The sequence below is a fragment of the Oryx dammah genome, unplaced genomic scaffold, assembly GCF_014754425.2.
Source record: "Oryx dammah isolate SB20612 unplaced genomic scaffold, SCBI_Odam_1.1 HiC_scaffold_7, whole genome shotgun sequence".
Classification (NCBI taxonomy): Eukaryota; Metazoa; Chordata; class Mammalia; order Artiodactyla; family Bovidae; genus Oryx; species Oryx dammah.
In genome coordinates this window covers 9,422,457-9,439,511 of record NW_024070191.1, presented here as the reverse complement: position 1 = coordinate 9,439,511, position 17,055 = coordinate 9,422,457, and the positions used below count along the sequence as shown (strand labels likewise).

General features: G+C 37.0%; 1 long non-coding RNA gene across 1 annotated transcript; it reads left to right on the top strand.

Annotated features, from left to right (window-relative positions):
• Window positions 1-950: 950 nt before the first annotated feature.
• Window positions 951-7,437, top strand: LOC120865844. The gene is made up of 3 exons (XR_005721528.1): window positions 951-1,026; window positions 2,881-2,887; window positions 7,426-7,437. It is a non-coding gene; the product is annotated as an uncharacterized LOC120865844 (long non-coding RNA).
• Window positions 7,438-17,055: the final 9,618 nt, after the last annotated feature.

The following is a 17,055-nucleotide window of genomic DNA, read 5'->3' as shown; positions in this document are numbered from 1 at the left end:
TTTCTTAGGGATGCTTTTGATCACTGCCTCCTGTACGATGTTAAGAACCTCTGTCCATAGTCCTTCAGATGCTATGTCTATCAGATCGAATCCCTTGAATCTATTTGTCACTCCTACTGTACAAGTGTAAGGAATTATATTTAGGTCATACCTGAATGGCCTAGAGGTTTTCACTACTTTATTCAAATTAAGTCTGAATTTGGCAATATGGAGTTCATAACTTGAGCCACAGTCAGCTCCTGGTCTTGTTTTTGCTGACTGTATAGAGCTTCTCCATCTTTGGCTACAAAAAATATAATCAATCTGATTTTGGTGTTGACCTTATAGTGATGTCCATGTGTAGCAGAGGAAATTAAAATCTTCTTTAGTGGATGAAGCCTTTTTCTCCAATTAAATGTGTACACTTTATAAGAAAAGCTACTTAAATAGCTAGTGGTCAAACAAATGCCAGATATATGTGACAGTTTATTCTTTCTTTTGAGTAAGTTTTCTTCACTTTATAGTCTGATGACCTTAGCCTATTTTTTTCAAACATTGTCTCTTTTTTCAAAGTAAATTATATTAATGGAGAATATTTAATGCTTGGTTTTAACAATAAAATACAGACCTTCACATCATTTTTACTGCATCCACTCACTACTTATGTGTTGCTTATTTAATATTTTATTTTAAAGTAATATGCATTTAAAATAGATTAAGCCCAATATGAATTGCTACCATAAAAAAATGAACATATTGTGCTATAAATTAAACTCTGAAAACAAAATATTATCACATGTATTTCAACTAGCATTGCCCATGACATGCACTTATCAAGTGGCTGTCTCTTGTTTTTCATATTCTTTAAGAGATTATTTATTGTTTATCCCCATTTCATTTCCATTTCCTCCCCAAGTGCATTGTTTTGGTGCAAGGTGTATCCTCAGAGCTTATATTAATGTCTGACAGTTAGTGAAAGGCAAAGGAGAAAGGGATACACCCAACTGAAAGTAGAGTTCCAGAATATAACAAGGAGAGATACGAAAGGTAATAAAAGGGAGGAAATTTTTCAATGTGTAATTTTCTGTTTTGGTGCTATATACTATTGTTTTCCTGCTTCCCTGGTGGCTCAGACCATAAAGTTTCTCCCTGCAATGCAGGAGACCAGAGTTTGATCCCTGGGTCAGGAAAATTCCCTAGAGAAGAGAATAGCTACCCACTCCAGTATTCTTGCCTGGAGAATTCCATGGACAGAGCAGCCTGGTGGGCTACTCTCCATGAGGTTGCAACGAGTCATACACAACTGAATAACTAATACTTTCACACTTTCACTATTTTTTCTACACATATTTCAAGAAAATTATGTTCAAATTATGGGATATATTGACCCAAAGCATTTGATATATTAATATTGTATTACTTAGCATATTGTGATAAGTGAAATATGAATTTTTTACAGAATTCTTGATATTTAGATTACTTTTATATTTCTTTGACATTATAAGAATATAAAATCTGTTCATCTATCCCTTAATTTCTGAAGTAATTATGAAATACCTAATTAATTATAGATTATATATGCATGACAATATTGTATCCACATGAATATTTTACAACTTTAACTTATAATTCCTTTATTATTTTCTAACAGAAGAATAGAAATTAGTGGGTATTAAAATCACATGGATAAGTGTTACATATGTTACCTTGCCTAGGGTAAGCATTAAATAAATATTTGTTTAATAAAAATAAATATATATTTTCTAAAGGTTACAGCTGCAGAGACTATGCTCATTGAATGTTTAGGTTTGTGTTATTAAATTGCTAATCTTAACACCTTTAAGTATCATTTTACAATTTTTTTGAAATACATTAGGCTAGATTAATATTTTGCCTCTAATTACTACTTATCATTACTAAATTAGAAAAACTGAATTTGTTAGGATATTAGGATTAATTAGTACACTGAGTGTAAATTGTGAAAGTCATTCTATAAAAGTCATTCTTTTTGTTCAGATTTAGAATATATATTTATGAGTTTCAACTAAGCTGACTTTTAAGTTCCCTAACTTTTAAGTTTAGGGAACACTAAGGATAGTATTTGTTTTATGAATTTATAGCAATTCGACCATATATGTGTATAGAGTTTCATGATCATTTTTTCAGGATACCTGAATAAATAAAAAGACTACGTTTTATGAATTTGTTCTCTCTAAATTGTTCTGCCAATCTCCTTAAATCCTTGTGTATCAAGACAATATAATAACTCCCACACAAAGAGTTGTTTGGATTACTTGCTTACAATGTGACAGGTCCATCTTAAATAATGGAAGGAAACTCTTGACAGCAGATGCCAGAGAGCATTGTTTCTTCATAATAAATGTCATAATTTCCTAGAAGACTTATAATAGAGGTAAAGCACCTTTACATATTAGTGTGTTATAGTTCTTTAGTGAGATTGCCACCTAATTAGGTGACCTTGTCTACCTTCAGCAAATCTTTCAAATGAATTAACTTTTATCCTCAGATGTTTTTCCTATTACCCTCTTATCCATTCAAATGTAACTAAAAGAATTGTTAAAGGTGGCAGAATATTTCACTGGAAGTTGAGATGACTTGAAATTTGGGCTCCAGCACTTACTTATGGAATTATTTAGCCTACTTTAGATTGGTGTCCTAATCTAAGACTGAAAGGTAAAATTGGAAAATGAAATTATTTCATGTCTCATGCTATAAGTTTTCCTCATGTATAAACTAGAGACAAAAAGTTAGTTTTTTACTGAAATATGGCTGATTTATGGGGCTCAGATGGTAAAGAATCTGCCTGCAGTGCAGGAGACCCAGGTTCAATCCCTGGGTTGAGAGGATCCTGGGTTGGAAGGAAATGACAACCCATTCTAGTGTTCTTGTCTGGAGAATTCCATGGACAGAGGGGCCTGGCAGGTTACAGTCCATGGGGTCACAAGGAGTTGGATGTGTCTGGGAAACTATCACTTTCATAGTTGATTTATAGCAAGTAAAATCTTTAAAAAAAATGAATATGACAAGACAGAAAACTTATAGGTACAGAGAATAGTTACCAGAATAGTAACAAATAGTGGTTACCAGTGGGAAGAGGGATTGAGAAGGAGGGAGATACGGTAGAAGATTAAGTAGTGCAAACTACGGGTATACATCCACCTCATTAGAACTGACTCATATGTGCTTCTTTGTATGGCTGAGTAATAGTCCATTTCTTTCCTTTATCAAGCCCATCTTTGCATGAAATGTTCCCTTGGTATTTCTAATTTTCTTGAAGAGATCTCTAGTCTTTCCCATTCTGATGTTTTCCTCTATTTCTTTGCATTGATCTCTAAGGAAGGCTTTCTTATCTCTCCTTGCTATTCTTTGGAACTCTGCATTCAAATAGGAATATCTTTCTTTTTCTCCTTTGCTTTTCACTTCTTTTCTTTTCACAGCTATCTGTAAGGCCTCCTCAGACAGTTTGCTTTTATGCATTTCTTTTCCACGGGGCTGTATATGGTCACCCTGCTTATTTAACTTCTATGCACGTACATCATGAGAAACGCTGGGCTGGAAAAAGCACAAGCTGGAATTAAGAGTGCCAGGAGAAATATCAATAACCTTAGATACGCAGATGACAGCACCCTTATGGCAGAAAGTGAAGAGGAACTAAAAAGCCTCTTGAAGAAAGTGAAAGTGGAGAGTAAAAAAGTTGGCTTCAAGCTCATCATTCAGAAAACTAAGATCATGGCATCTGGTCCCATCACTTCATGGAAATAGATGTGGAAACAGTGTCAGATTTTATTTTTGGGGCTCCCAAATCACTGCAGATGGTGATTGCAGCCATGAAATTAAAAGACGCTTACTCCTTGCAAGGAAAGTTATGTCCAACCTAGATAACATATTAAAAAGCAGAGACATTACTTGGCCAACAAAGGTCCGTCTAGTCAAGGGTATGGTTTTTCCTGTGGTCACGTATGGATGTGAGAGTTGGACTGTGAAGAAAGCTGAGTGCCTAAGAATTGATACTTTTGAAATGTGGTGTTGGAGAAGACTCTTGAGAGTCCCTTGCACTGCACAGAGATCCAACCAGTCCATTCTAAAGGAGATCAGTCCTGGGTGTTCTTTGGAAGGACTGATGCTAAAGCTGAAACTCCAATACTTTGGCCACCTCATGTGAAGACTTGACTCATTGGGAAAGACTCTGATGCTGGGAGGGATTGGGGGCAGGAGGAGAAGGGGACGACAGAGGATGAGATGGCTGGATGGCATCACTGACTGGATGGACATGAGTCTGAGTGAACTCCAGGTGTTGGTGAGGGACAGGGAGGCCTGGCGTGCTGCGATTCATGGGGTCGCAGAGTCTGACGCATCTGAGCGACTGAACTGAACTGAACTGAACTGAACTGAATAATCCATTGCCTCATTCATGTTGAGGTCTGACAGAAAACAGCAAAATTCTGTAAAGCAATTATCCTTCAATAAAAATAAATAAATTTTAAGAAAGGAAAAAAAAAAAGAAGCACAAACTATTAAGTATAAAATAGAGTACTGAAGTGGGTAGCCGTTCCCTTCTTCAGGGGTTCTTCCTGACCCAGTAATCAAACTTGGGTTCATCCTGCATTGCAGGCAGATTTTTACCCTCTGAACCACAGGGAAGGCCACCCAGGGAATATAGCCAAAGGTTTATAACTTTAAAGGGAGTATTACCTATGGCTATAATAAAAATTATTGATAAGTTTGTCCTGTGAATTAAATGAGATACAGCTTGAAAAGCATCTTGTGTGTGCCTGGCACATTATAACTGACAAATCAATATGGGCTCCCTGTTTTATTTTGTTGTTGTTTGTTTGTTTTTTTTTTGTATTTTTATGGCATAAGGAGAGACTGTTGTAGGTTAATTAACCAACTACATATCCAGTAGGAAATCTATAAGTGGTATGGTTATTTATAATCCTGAATGTGCATCAAAGATACTTAGAGCACTTTCAGAATATTCAGATGTCTAGATGTCATGTCAAATACTCAGCAAAGTTCTTGAGAAAGTAGTAGCAACCAAACAATAACAAAATAACTCACATATTGTTCATATGTTCATACGAACTTTACAATCAATTTTTTTTTGTTATTTACTATGTGCTGAGCACTATATTTGAACTATCTCTTGTATCTTCCCCAAATTAAGAGGAATGTGCCATAATTATCCCCACTTTTCGTGTAAGGAAACAGCATGTGCAAGAGGTCGAATGTCCTCTCTGCATTCACACAGTTAGTAAGTAGTTGAGGCAAGCTGGACTCCAGAGCCTGTGAGCATTAAGTTGCTATATTCTCAGAAATATAAAGAATTTGTCAGGAATATGTGTCCAAAGGAACAAAATTGTCTAGCTGGACATTAGGTTCATATTTTCCTTTGGTGGAAACCACGTTGGCTAACTTCACTGTCATCTCCTTATTCATTCTCAGGGCATATACAAGTACAGAAACTGCTGGAGCTTTGTCATGTCAGAGCGTGAAATGCTTCCTTCTCTTCCTTTTGTCTTGTTTTACTCAGGGCTCCTGTCTTTTATTTGCATATCTGATTTTTTCTTTCCTCTTCACATAATTAGCCCCTTCAGACCACCAATGACTTTGGACAACTTGACTGGATTACTGATTTGCTATAGACCCAATTTTCTGTCTTTAAGTTTCTCATTACTTCCATTCTTTACAGCTCAAAGACATTAGGTCAGTAATTATTCACAAAAGTTATTACATAAATTTTCTAAATCCAGTGAATTATTTTGTCTCATTCCTCTTGATTTTTCTGTAACACTGCTTGATCTCATTTTATTTAAGCGCTATCCTACATAGATTTCTTAAATACTTCTCCTTGCATCTTAAGTCAGTATCTGTGCTTTTCAGATATCTGAAAACTATGCTTACTGAACAAATCCGAGATGGCTTTACTTCACGTGCAGTTTCAGCGTTATTCATCTTTGCTCTTTCTAATGTTTTACATATGGGCTTCCTATGCAGATGCTCAATTTATACACCTTCAAGTTCTCCTTATCTCCCACATTCTAAACCCACCTGTTACTCTGGTTCCATTTATTGCAATTTAAACACCACTCTTTCTGACCCTCAAACTTCACTGCTTGTGACTAGCTTTTGACACATTATTTACTGCATATTTATTTGAAAAATGAATGAGCAAATGGATAAATCATGTATTATCAAGAAAATACTATTGCCTTGAATTTGGATTTTTTTTTTTAAGTTATTATTGGAGAGGATGGAAAGTTAAGTAGGAACAGTAGAGTTTCTCCTTAAATTCTCAGTACTGCAAGCACAATAGAAGGGTGGCTGGAACTCATCCTGTATTACTATAGACAAACATAGTTTTAAGGAGCATGATACTGTTTATTACTAAAAGCATTGTTTCCAGTGCAGTTGGAAAGAAAGAAACCAAATTCCATGTGTAAAATCAAACCAATTTATTTTTCTTCTTGAAGGAATTGAGAAAAGAAGTTCCTAACCTACACTAACTTTAAACTGAAAATAGAAAAAAAAATAAAGGTTTATTACCCTCAGTTTATCATTTTCACCCTCACTTAATAGGAGATAGCATGGAGATTGGTTAAAATCAGTCACTAGATGTTTTTGCCAAAATATTTACTGTTTCTGCATGTACATCTGCTGAGTTTCCTGTGTGGCTATTTACTAATGCTTGCTACCAGCTTCCCCTTAATATTTATTGAAGCAAATACTTCTCAGTGCCTGCGTTCCTCTTGGTAATATAATAGGTCATTAAGGATGAATTTTTCCTTATTAAAGGTATAATTTAGTTTGATTCTACACAAATACATACCAGTAGTGATTTTTTTCCTTCTGTTTTAATATCTTCTCCTTGGTTTCTCTCTCCCTCTCCTTGCCTCTGTCTCTCTCCATCCTCTTCTTTTTATTTAAAAATCCATATATCATTTGATAGAAGAGAGTTTATTAAATACTTGATACTTACTTGAAAATCCCTAACACAGATCTATTAATTTTTTAACATTCATTCTTCTAACACATGCTTTTGAATTATTGATCATATAGAGAATTTTATCTTTTAATATTACCTTTCTTCTTTCATCAAATGATAAAAATCAGTATTTTAGTCTATTTTAAGCCCCCAGGCAAGTTTTCATTTGAGAGGCTAAAGATATAGATATCTCCGAACAACTGGAGTAGAAGATCCGATATATATATATATATCATTATTAGAAAACCTTGTAAAAATCTTCCTATGTAACTTAGATTGTTAGACTTCTTGTGTGAATATGAGAAAATGCATAGGCACCTTCAGAAGGATATTTCACAACTTTCATATTTTAGGCACTCTTATTTCATTTAATATTATTTGCAGAATATTTACTCTGAGCAAGTCATTGATTTTATGGCTGGCACCCCATGGGAAACAAGAGATGATACAATTCTTACCTACATGGAGCAGATTGTCTAATGGGAAAAGATGGGTACTGTTTACAGAATCATATGAGTAACTCTGGAATTATAATTAAAATAAATTCAGTGAAGGAGAGGCACACAGTTTTATGAGAGCTTAATCATTCATGCAGCAGTCGATAATTATGTGTCTTCTGTGAGTCAGGGACATTTACGCCCCGTAGCTGAAGAAATGAAACCCACATTACCCTCCCTTCTCAAATGGATCAGAAAAGGCCCTACTGGGAAGGAATAAGTGAACTGATATTTGAAAGCAGTGTTGGATATGAAAGGGGTGGAGTTAGGAGGGACAGTAAAACAAACCTCGGTAATATTGTTTGAAAAGGCAGGGTGGTTAAAAAAAAATACAAAGTGCTTGCAATGTAAAGGATAGAGGAGTCAAAATTGCATATGGAGAAATAGGTAAAAGGTAGATGTACACGGTCTTACAAAGTAGGTTAGGGAAGTTTGCGTTTATCCTGAAAGCAATGAGAAGCCAAGTCATTTTGAAAGTTGTTTTTCTTCTTCACTTATTACTGTTTTGCCGTGTAGCAGACAGAAAAATAATAAAAGTGACAGTATAAAAATCCTACATAATACAATACTTGGTCATGTGAGAGAGGAAAGTGGTTTGGACAAGGATGCTGGTACTGGAGTTGAGTGAACTAAAGAGATTTGTAACATATTTAGAAGATAATGACAGGATTTGGGGGTATTGAATGCAGAGATGAGAGAGACAGTGTCAAGAAGGATTCTTAACTTTCAGACTTGTATTGCTACAAAAATGAGACTGAGATTTACTAAGAGATGGAACAGCAGAAAAGAAGTTAATTTGGTGGGTGAGGACAAGGAATTATAATTTTGTTTTTTGAACAATTTAAGTTTTAGAGGGCTTTTGCATATTTAATTTGAGTTGTTGTATAGATAGTTGGTTGTCCAGGCTTGCAATTTTTAGCAGCCATGTAAGCTAAAGATATGGTTTCGCATGTAGCTCAGTAGGTAAAGAATCTACCTGCAATGCAGAAGACCTGGGTTTGATCCCTGGGTTGGGAAGATTCCATGGAGTAGGAAATGGCAACTCACTCCAGAATTCTTGCCTGGAGAATCCCATGGACAGAGAAGCCTGGTGAGTTATAGTCCATGGGGTTGCAAAGAGTCAGACCCAACTTAGCGACTATGCCATAAACCACCAAGCTAAGGATATAGTGACCCAACCATGTACAAGTGGCAACGGAAACCTTGGGAGTAAATGGAAGTGATTATCTAATAAGAGAAGAAGATAGCTGATGAAGCCTAATTGCAAAAATTTCCCACATACAGTTGGATAAAAGAAAAGAGGGCAAAGTAGATAGAGAAGCAACAGTCAAAGGCAGAGGAACAAAACAATAGTGTGAAATGTGAGAAAAAAACATGAAAACCATGATAACCAAGAGAACAGTGTTAGAAGGAAATGAGACTAGTTAACAGTGATGAATGCTACTGAATGATCAATATAAAAAGATGGTTGAGAAATGCCAATGGATTTGGAATGGAAGTCTATAACTGATCTAAACAATTTTCATTATTTCCTAAATAATGAAAAGAAATTTTCAAGGAAGGGAAAGAGAGTGAACATGTCACAGACAGAAGAAATACTATGAAAGCCCAGAGATAAATCCACACACATATGGACACCTTATCTTTGACAAAGGAGGCAAGAATATACAATGGACTAAAGACAATCTCTTTAACAAATGGTGCTGGGAAAACTGGTCAACCACTTGTAAAAGAATGAAACTAGATCACTTTCTAACACCACACACAAAGATAAACTCAAAATGGATTAAAGATCTAAATGTAAGACCAGAAAATATAAAACTCCTAGAGGAGAACATAGGCAAAACACTCTCCGACATAAACCACAGCAGGATCCTCTATGATCCACCTCCCAGAATTCTGGAAATAAAAGCAAAAATAAACCAATGGGACCTAATTAAATTTAAAAGTTTCTGCACAACAAAGGAAAATATAAGCAAAGTGAAAAGACAGCCTTCCGAATGGGAGAAAATAATAGCAAATGAAGCAACTGACAAACAACTAATCTCAAAAATATACAAGCAACTCCTGCAGCTCAATTCCAGAAAAATAAACGACCCAATCAAAAAATGGGCCAAAGAACTAAATAGACATTTCTCCAAAGAAGACATACGGATGGCTAACAAACACATGAAAAGATGCTCAACATCACTCATTATTAGAGAAATGCAAATCAAAACCACAATGAGGTACCACTTCACACCAGTCAGAATGTCTGCGATCCAAAAATCTGCAAGCAATAAATGCTGGAGAGGGTGTGGAGAGAAGGGAACCCTCCTACACTGTTGGTGGGAATGCAAACTAGTACAGCCACTATGGAGAACAGTGTGGAGATTCCTTAAAAAATTGCAAATAGAACTACCTTATGACCCAGCAATCCCACTACTGGGCATACACACTGAGGAAACCAGAATTGAAAGAGACACATGTACCCCAATGTTCATCGCAGCACTGTTTATAATAGCCAGGACATGGAAACAACCTAGATGTCCATCAGCAGATGAATGGATAAGAAAGCTGTGGTACATATACACAATGGAGTATTACTCAGCCGTTAAAAAGAATACATTTGAATCAGTTCTGATGAGATGGATGAAACTGGAGCTGATTATACAGAATGAAGTAAGCCAGAAAGAAAAACACCAATACAGTATACTAACACATATATATGGAATTTAGAAAGATGGCAATGATGACCCTGTATGCAGGACAGCAAAAAAGACACAGATGTGTATAACGGACTTTTGGACTCAGAGGGAGAGGGAGAGGGTGAGATGATTTGGGAGAATGGCATTGAAAATATGTATAATATCATGTAAGAATCGAAATGCCAGTCTATGTCTGATGCAGGATATGGCACGCTTAGGGCTGGTATGCGGGGATGACCCAGAGAGATGTTGTGGGGAGGGGAGTGGGAGGGGGGTTCATGTTTGGGAACACGTGTACACCCGTGGTGGATTCATGTCAATGTATGGCAAAACCAATACAGAATTGTAAAGTAAAATAAAAAATAAATTAAAAAAAAAAAGACGCTTACTCCTTGGAAGAAAAGTTATGACCAACCTAGATAGCATATTCAAAAGCAGAGACATTACTTTGCCAACAAAGGTCCGTCTAGTCAGGGCTATGGTTTTTCCAATAGTCATGTATGGATGTGAGAGTTGGATTGTGAAGAAGGCTGAGCACCGAAGAATTGATGCTTTTGAACTATGGTGTTAGAGAAGACTCTTGAGAGTCCCTTGGACTGCAAGGAGATCCAACCAGTCCATTCTGAAGGAGATCAGCCCTGGGATTTCTTTGGAAGAAGTGATGCTAAAGCTGAAACTCCAGTACTTTGGCCACCTCATGCGAAGAGTTGACTCACTGGAAAAGACTCTGATGCTGGGAGGGATTGGGGGCAGGAGGAGAAGGGGACGACAGAGGATGATATGGCTGGATGGCATCACGGACTCGATGGACGTGAGTCTGAGTGAACTCCGGGAGTTGGAGATGGACAGGGAGGCCTGGCGTGCTGCGATTCATGGGGTGGCAAAGAGTCGGACACGACTAAGTGACTGAAGAGAATTGAACTGATCTGATACTATTATCTTGGTCAACACCTCATTGCTACTCAACTTGCCTCATTTTTAATTTCAGCTCTTGTTACTTCTGTGACCTTGGTCATGTTACTTAACCTTACTGGGCATCAGAATTCTCATTGACAAATGGGGCATAATAGTAGCTACTGCAGAGTTACTTTGAGGGTTACTATAAGATATCTCATACAAGGTATCTGTTAAGCAGAAATGACTCTTTAAATGTAAATTGTTGTGCTTGTCATTTATATTACTACTCTATAATTACTATCTAATTTAGAATCATTCTATTTTTAAAGGCATAATGGTTAAGTATGTTCTCTTTTGGAGGGACATTGATTTTTCAGTAAGTGTAGGAGAGACATTCTAAGTACTTACAATCAAGGTTCTCTTAGGGTACTATTTTGTTATTAAATATGCAGTATAAAATGATATAAAGGGTGTTTGTATAAGTTATGGAATCAGATATAAGTACCATTTGGTTGACTACATTGAATCTACCATAATCTTACTAATTAATCCTCTTGACATGAACATTAAATTTATGTAAAATGAGAATGTATTTATTAAATAAATTAGTTTTGAATTATTTGAATTCAAAATAATATAGTATTAATAACAAATCTGAGCTGAATGCTGATTTTCAGCTAAAGTTTCAGTATCTCCATATATGGAATTTTTGGTTTGTTTTTAGTGACATTTTAATTTGAGAGTAGATTGGAAGGCTAATATGGCTAACTATGTCTGCAATATTTTGTGTATTTGTCATTACTTTTCTCCTTTCAGCTATAATCAGCTGTGTATATATGAGTATTTTAGTTCATTTTTTCTTTATTTTTTCCTTTCAATATGCAAAACTGCACAAATTTTTGCAATACTAAATGCTTCTTGTGAATTATATGTTTATTTATATAGGTAATTTGATACTTTAAATTCAATTTTGATAGAACAATCTTCCTACTTAAAAAAATGATGAAAATATAGTTTTATGGTACAAATGTTTTCTCATTTAATTTATTACTTCATAAGTTTGAATTTCCATCAATGCTGTTTTTCATATTAAATATTTCTTAACTGTAAGGTCTGCAATTTTAAAAAGAACCAATAAAAAGAGGGTTCTAAGAAATAATACTAACTGCAAGAATTTCATATTTAACATAACTGTCTTAAAGGCAATACATCAGTTCAGGTCTGTTCTGATGTTCAGTCATGTCCAACTCTTTGTGACCCCACGGAATGCAGTATACATGCTTCCCTGTCCATCACCAACTTGCAGAGCTTGCTCAAATTCATGTTCTGGTGATGCCAGAATTTTGATAGTTGACTGCATTAAATGAAGGGCTGAAACAAACAAGTGACAGACTTAAAAACATTGGAATACACCCCAAATACTCTTTTATATAAACCAGTGTATGTATGTATACATACACACTTACTTATTTTTGTATTCATTATCTAATACCTTGTTCTAAACAGAAATCAAGTGATATATTACATGACAGATAGATATTATTAAGGTAACTTTAAAAGTTTGAAAAAACCAAAACAATAGTAAAAACAAAAAATAAGTGCAGAATGATATAATCAGACAGTGATACTCAAACAACAAAAATAAAAATGCTTTCTAGAATGGCACACTTACTTGCCAGATGGTGACTGAAATGTTTGTTCAGGTATTTTGGCAATTAGTGCAAAAATAGATACTCATCTATTTACATGATTGAGTAGCATTTGTAAGCTGTAAACAAACTAAGATTTTTATTTTAGTTGTGATATAATCAACTTCAGATGAGTAGTGGTGTTACCTGGTAGTTTTTTTTCTCTTTCACGCCTCATATCCCATGCAATAAATTCTGTCATACTTACCTACAACATATATTCAGTTCAGTTCAGTTGCTCAGTTGTGTCCAACTCTTTGTGACCCATGAATTGCAGCACGCCAGGCCTCCCTGTCCATCACCATCTCTCAGAGTTCACTCAAACTCATGTCCATTGAATTGGATATGCCATAAAGCCATCTCATCCTCTGTCATCCCCTTCTCCTCCTGCCCCCAATCCCTCCCAGCATCAGAGTCTTTTCCAATGAGTCAACACTTCGCATGAGGTGGCCAAAGTACTGGAGTTTCAGCTTTAGCATCAGTCCTTGCAAAGAACACCCAGGACTGATCTCCTTTAGAATGGACTGGTTGGATCTCCCTGCAGTCCAAGGGACTCTAAAGGTCTTATCCCACACAACAGTTCAAAACCATCAATTCTTCAGTGCTCAGCCTTCTTCACAGTCCAACTCTCACATCCATACATGACCACAGGAAAAACCATAGCCTTGACTAGACAGACCTTTGTTGGCAAAGTAATGTCTCTCCGTTTCAATATGCTATCTAGGCTGGTCATAACTTTCCTACCAAGGAGTAAGCGTCTTTTAATTTCATGGCTGCAGTCACCATCCACAGTGATTTTGGAGCCCCCAAAAATAAAGTCTGACACTGTTTCCACTGTTTCCCCATCTATCTGCCGTGAAGTGATGGGACCAGATGCCATGATCTTAGTTTTCTGAATGTTGAGTTGTAAGCCAACTTTTTTACTCTCCTCTTTCACTTTCATCAAGAGGATTTTTAGTTCCTCTTCACTTTCTGCCATAAGGGTGGTGTCACCTGCATATCTGAGGTTATTGATATTTCTCCCAGCAATCTTGATTCCAGCTTGTGCAGCCCAGCATTTCTGATGATGTACTCTGCATATAAGTTAAATAAGCAGGATGACAATATACAGCCTTGACGTATTCCTTTTCCTATTTGAAACCAGTCTGTTGTTCCGTGTCCAGCTAACTGTTGCTTTAGGACCTGCATACAGGTTTCTCAAGAGGCAGGTCAGGTGGTCTGGAATTCCCATCTCTTTCAGAATTTTCCACAGTTTGTTGTGATCCACACAGTCAAAGGCTTTGGCATAGTCAATAAAGCAGAAATAGATATTTTTCTGGAACTCTCTTGCTTTTTTGATGATCCAGCGGATGTTGGCAATTTGATCTCTGGTTCCTCTGCCTTTCTAAAACCAGCTTGAACATCTGGAAGTTCACTGTTCACATATTGCTGAAGCTTGGCTTGAAGAATTTTGAGCATTACTTTACTAGCATATGAGATGAGTTTAATTGTGTGGTAGTTTGAGCATTCTTTGGCATTGCCTTCCTTTGGGATTGGAATAAAAACTGACCATTTCCAGTCCTGTGGCCACTGCTGAGTTCTCCAAATTTGTTGGCATATTGAGTGCAGCACTTTCACAGCATCATCTTTCAGGATTTGAAGTAGCTCAACTGGAATTTCATCACCTCCACTAGCTTTGTTCATAGTGATGCTTTCTAAGGCCCACTTGGCTTCACATTCCAGGATGTCTGGCTCTAGGTGAGTGATCACACCATCGTGATTATCTGGGTCGTGAAGATCTTTTTTGTACAGTTCTTCTGTGTATTCTTGCTACCTCTTCTTAATATCTTCTGCTTCAGTTAGGTCCATACCATTTCTGTCCTTTATCAAGCCCATCTTTGCATGAAATGTTCCCTTGTTATCTCTAATTTTCTTGAAGAGATCTCTAGTCTTTCCCATTCTGTTCTTTTCCTCTATTTCTTTGCATCGATTGCTGAGGAAGGCTTTCTTATCTCTCCTTGCTCTTCTCTGGAACTCTGCATTCAGATGCTTATATCTTTCCTTTTCTCCTTTGCTTTTTGTTTCTTTTCCTTCACAGCCATTTGTAAGGCCTCCCCAGACAGCCATTTTGCTTTTTGCATTTCTTTTCCATGGGGATGGTCTTGATCCCTGTCTCCTGTACAATGTCACCAACCTCCATCCATAGTCCTCAGGCACTCTATCTATCAGATCTAGACCCTTAAATCTATTTCTCACTTTCACTGTATAATCATAAGGGATTTGATTTAAGTCATACCTGAATGGTCTAGTGGTTTTCCCTACTTTGCTCAATCTAAGTCTGAACTTGGCAATAAGGAGTTCATGATCTGAGTCACAGTCAGCTCCTGGTCTTGTTTTTGCTGACTGTACAGAGCTTCTCCTTTGTTGGCTGCAAAGAATATAATCAATCTGATTTTGGCCAACAGGCCACCTGGTGATGTCCATCTGTAGAGTCTTCTCTTATGTTGTTGGAAGAGGGTGTTTGCTATGACCAGTGTGTTCTCTTCGCAAAACTCTATTAGCCTTTGCCCTGCTTCATTCCATATTCCAAGGCCAAATTTGCCTGTTACTCCAGGTGTTTCTTGACTTCCTACTTTTGCATTCCAGTCCCCTATAATGAAAAGGACATATTTTTTTCAGTGTTAGTTCTAAAAGGTCTTGTAAGTCTTCATAGAACCATTCAACTTCAGCTTCTTCAGCGTTACTGGTTCGGGCATAGACTTGGATTACTCTGATATTGAATGGTTTGCCTTGGAAATGAACAGAGATCATTCTGTCGTTTTTGAGATTGCACCCAAGTACTGCATTTTGGACTCGTTTGTTGACCATGATGGCTACTCCATTTTTTCTAAGGGATTCCTGCCCACAGTAGTAGATATAATGGTCATCTGAGTTAAATTCACCCACTCCAGTCCTTTTTAGTTCGCTGATTCCTAGAATGTCGATGTTCACTCTTGCCATTGCCTTGTTTGACCACTTCCAATTTGCCTTGATTCATGGACCTGACATTCCAGGTTCCTTTGCAATATTGCTGTTTATAGCATCAAACCTTGCTTCTATCACCAGTCACATCCACAACTGGGTATTGTTTTTGCTTTGGCTCCATCCCTTCATTCTTTCTGGAGTTATTTCTCCACTGATCTCCAGTAGCATATTGGGCACCTACCGACCTGGCGAGTTCCTTTTTCAGTATCCTATCATTTTGCCTTTTCATACTGTTCATGGGGTTCTCATATATTAATACCATAAAAATATTGGTTTTTCTCCATTTCCTTTGCCACTGTTATAAACTCTAGAGCAGCTGTGGTAGATAGAGTTCTAAGATGATTCCACTATATTTCTAACATTTAGCTTATAAGCCCTAGATGGTGATATAGATGATAATCGTATCATTGAGATAAGACCATAAGATAATTTATAGCTTATAACATCCTTCCCTTGAGTGTGGACAGAACACATAAATATACTGGATCGTCTGTACTATGATTCAGTTCAGTTCAGTCGCTCAGTCGTGTCCAACTCTTTGTGACCCCATGAATCGCAGCACGCCAGGCCGCCCTGTCCATCACCAACTCCCAGAGTTCACTCAGACTCACGTCCATCGAGTCCGTGATGCCATCCAGCCATCTCATCCTCTGTCGTCCCCTTCTCCTCCTGTCCCCAACCCCTCTCAGCATCAGAGTCTTTTCCAATGAGTCAACTCTTCGCATGAGGTGGCCAAAGTACTGGAGCTTCAGCTTTAGCATCAGTCCTTTCAAAGAAATGCCAGGACTGATCTCCTTCAGAATGGACTGGTTGGATATCTTTGCAGTCCAAGGGACTCTCAAGAGTCTTCTCCAACACCACAGTTCAAAAGTATCAATTCTTCAGTGCTCAGCTTTCTTCACAGTCCAATTCTCACATCCACACATAACCACTGGGAAAACCATCGCCTTGACTAGACAGACCTTTGTTGGCAAAGTAGTCTCTGCTTTTCAATATGCTATCTATGTTGGTCATAACTTTCCTTCCAAGGAGTAAGTGTCTTTTAATTTCATGGCTGCAGTCACCATCTGCAGTGATTTTGGAGCCCCAAAAAATAAAGTCTGACACTGTTTCCACTGTTTCCCCATCTATTTCCCATGAAGTGTTGGGACCAGATGCCATGATCTTAGTTTTCTGAATGTTGATTAGGTTCCATTGTATAGCCTGGCTAAAAGAATTTTAAAGATATAATTAAAGACACTGATCACTTGATTATAATTGTCATGGAAAGGAAGATTTCTCTGTGCAGTCTGCTCTAA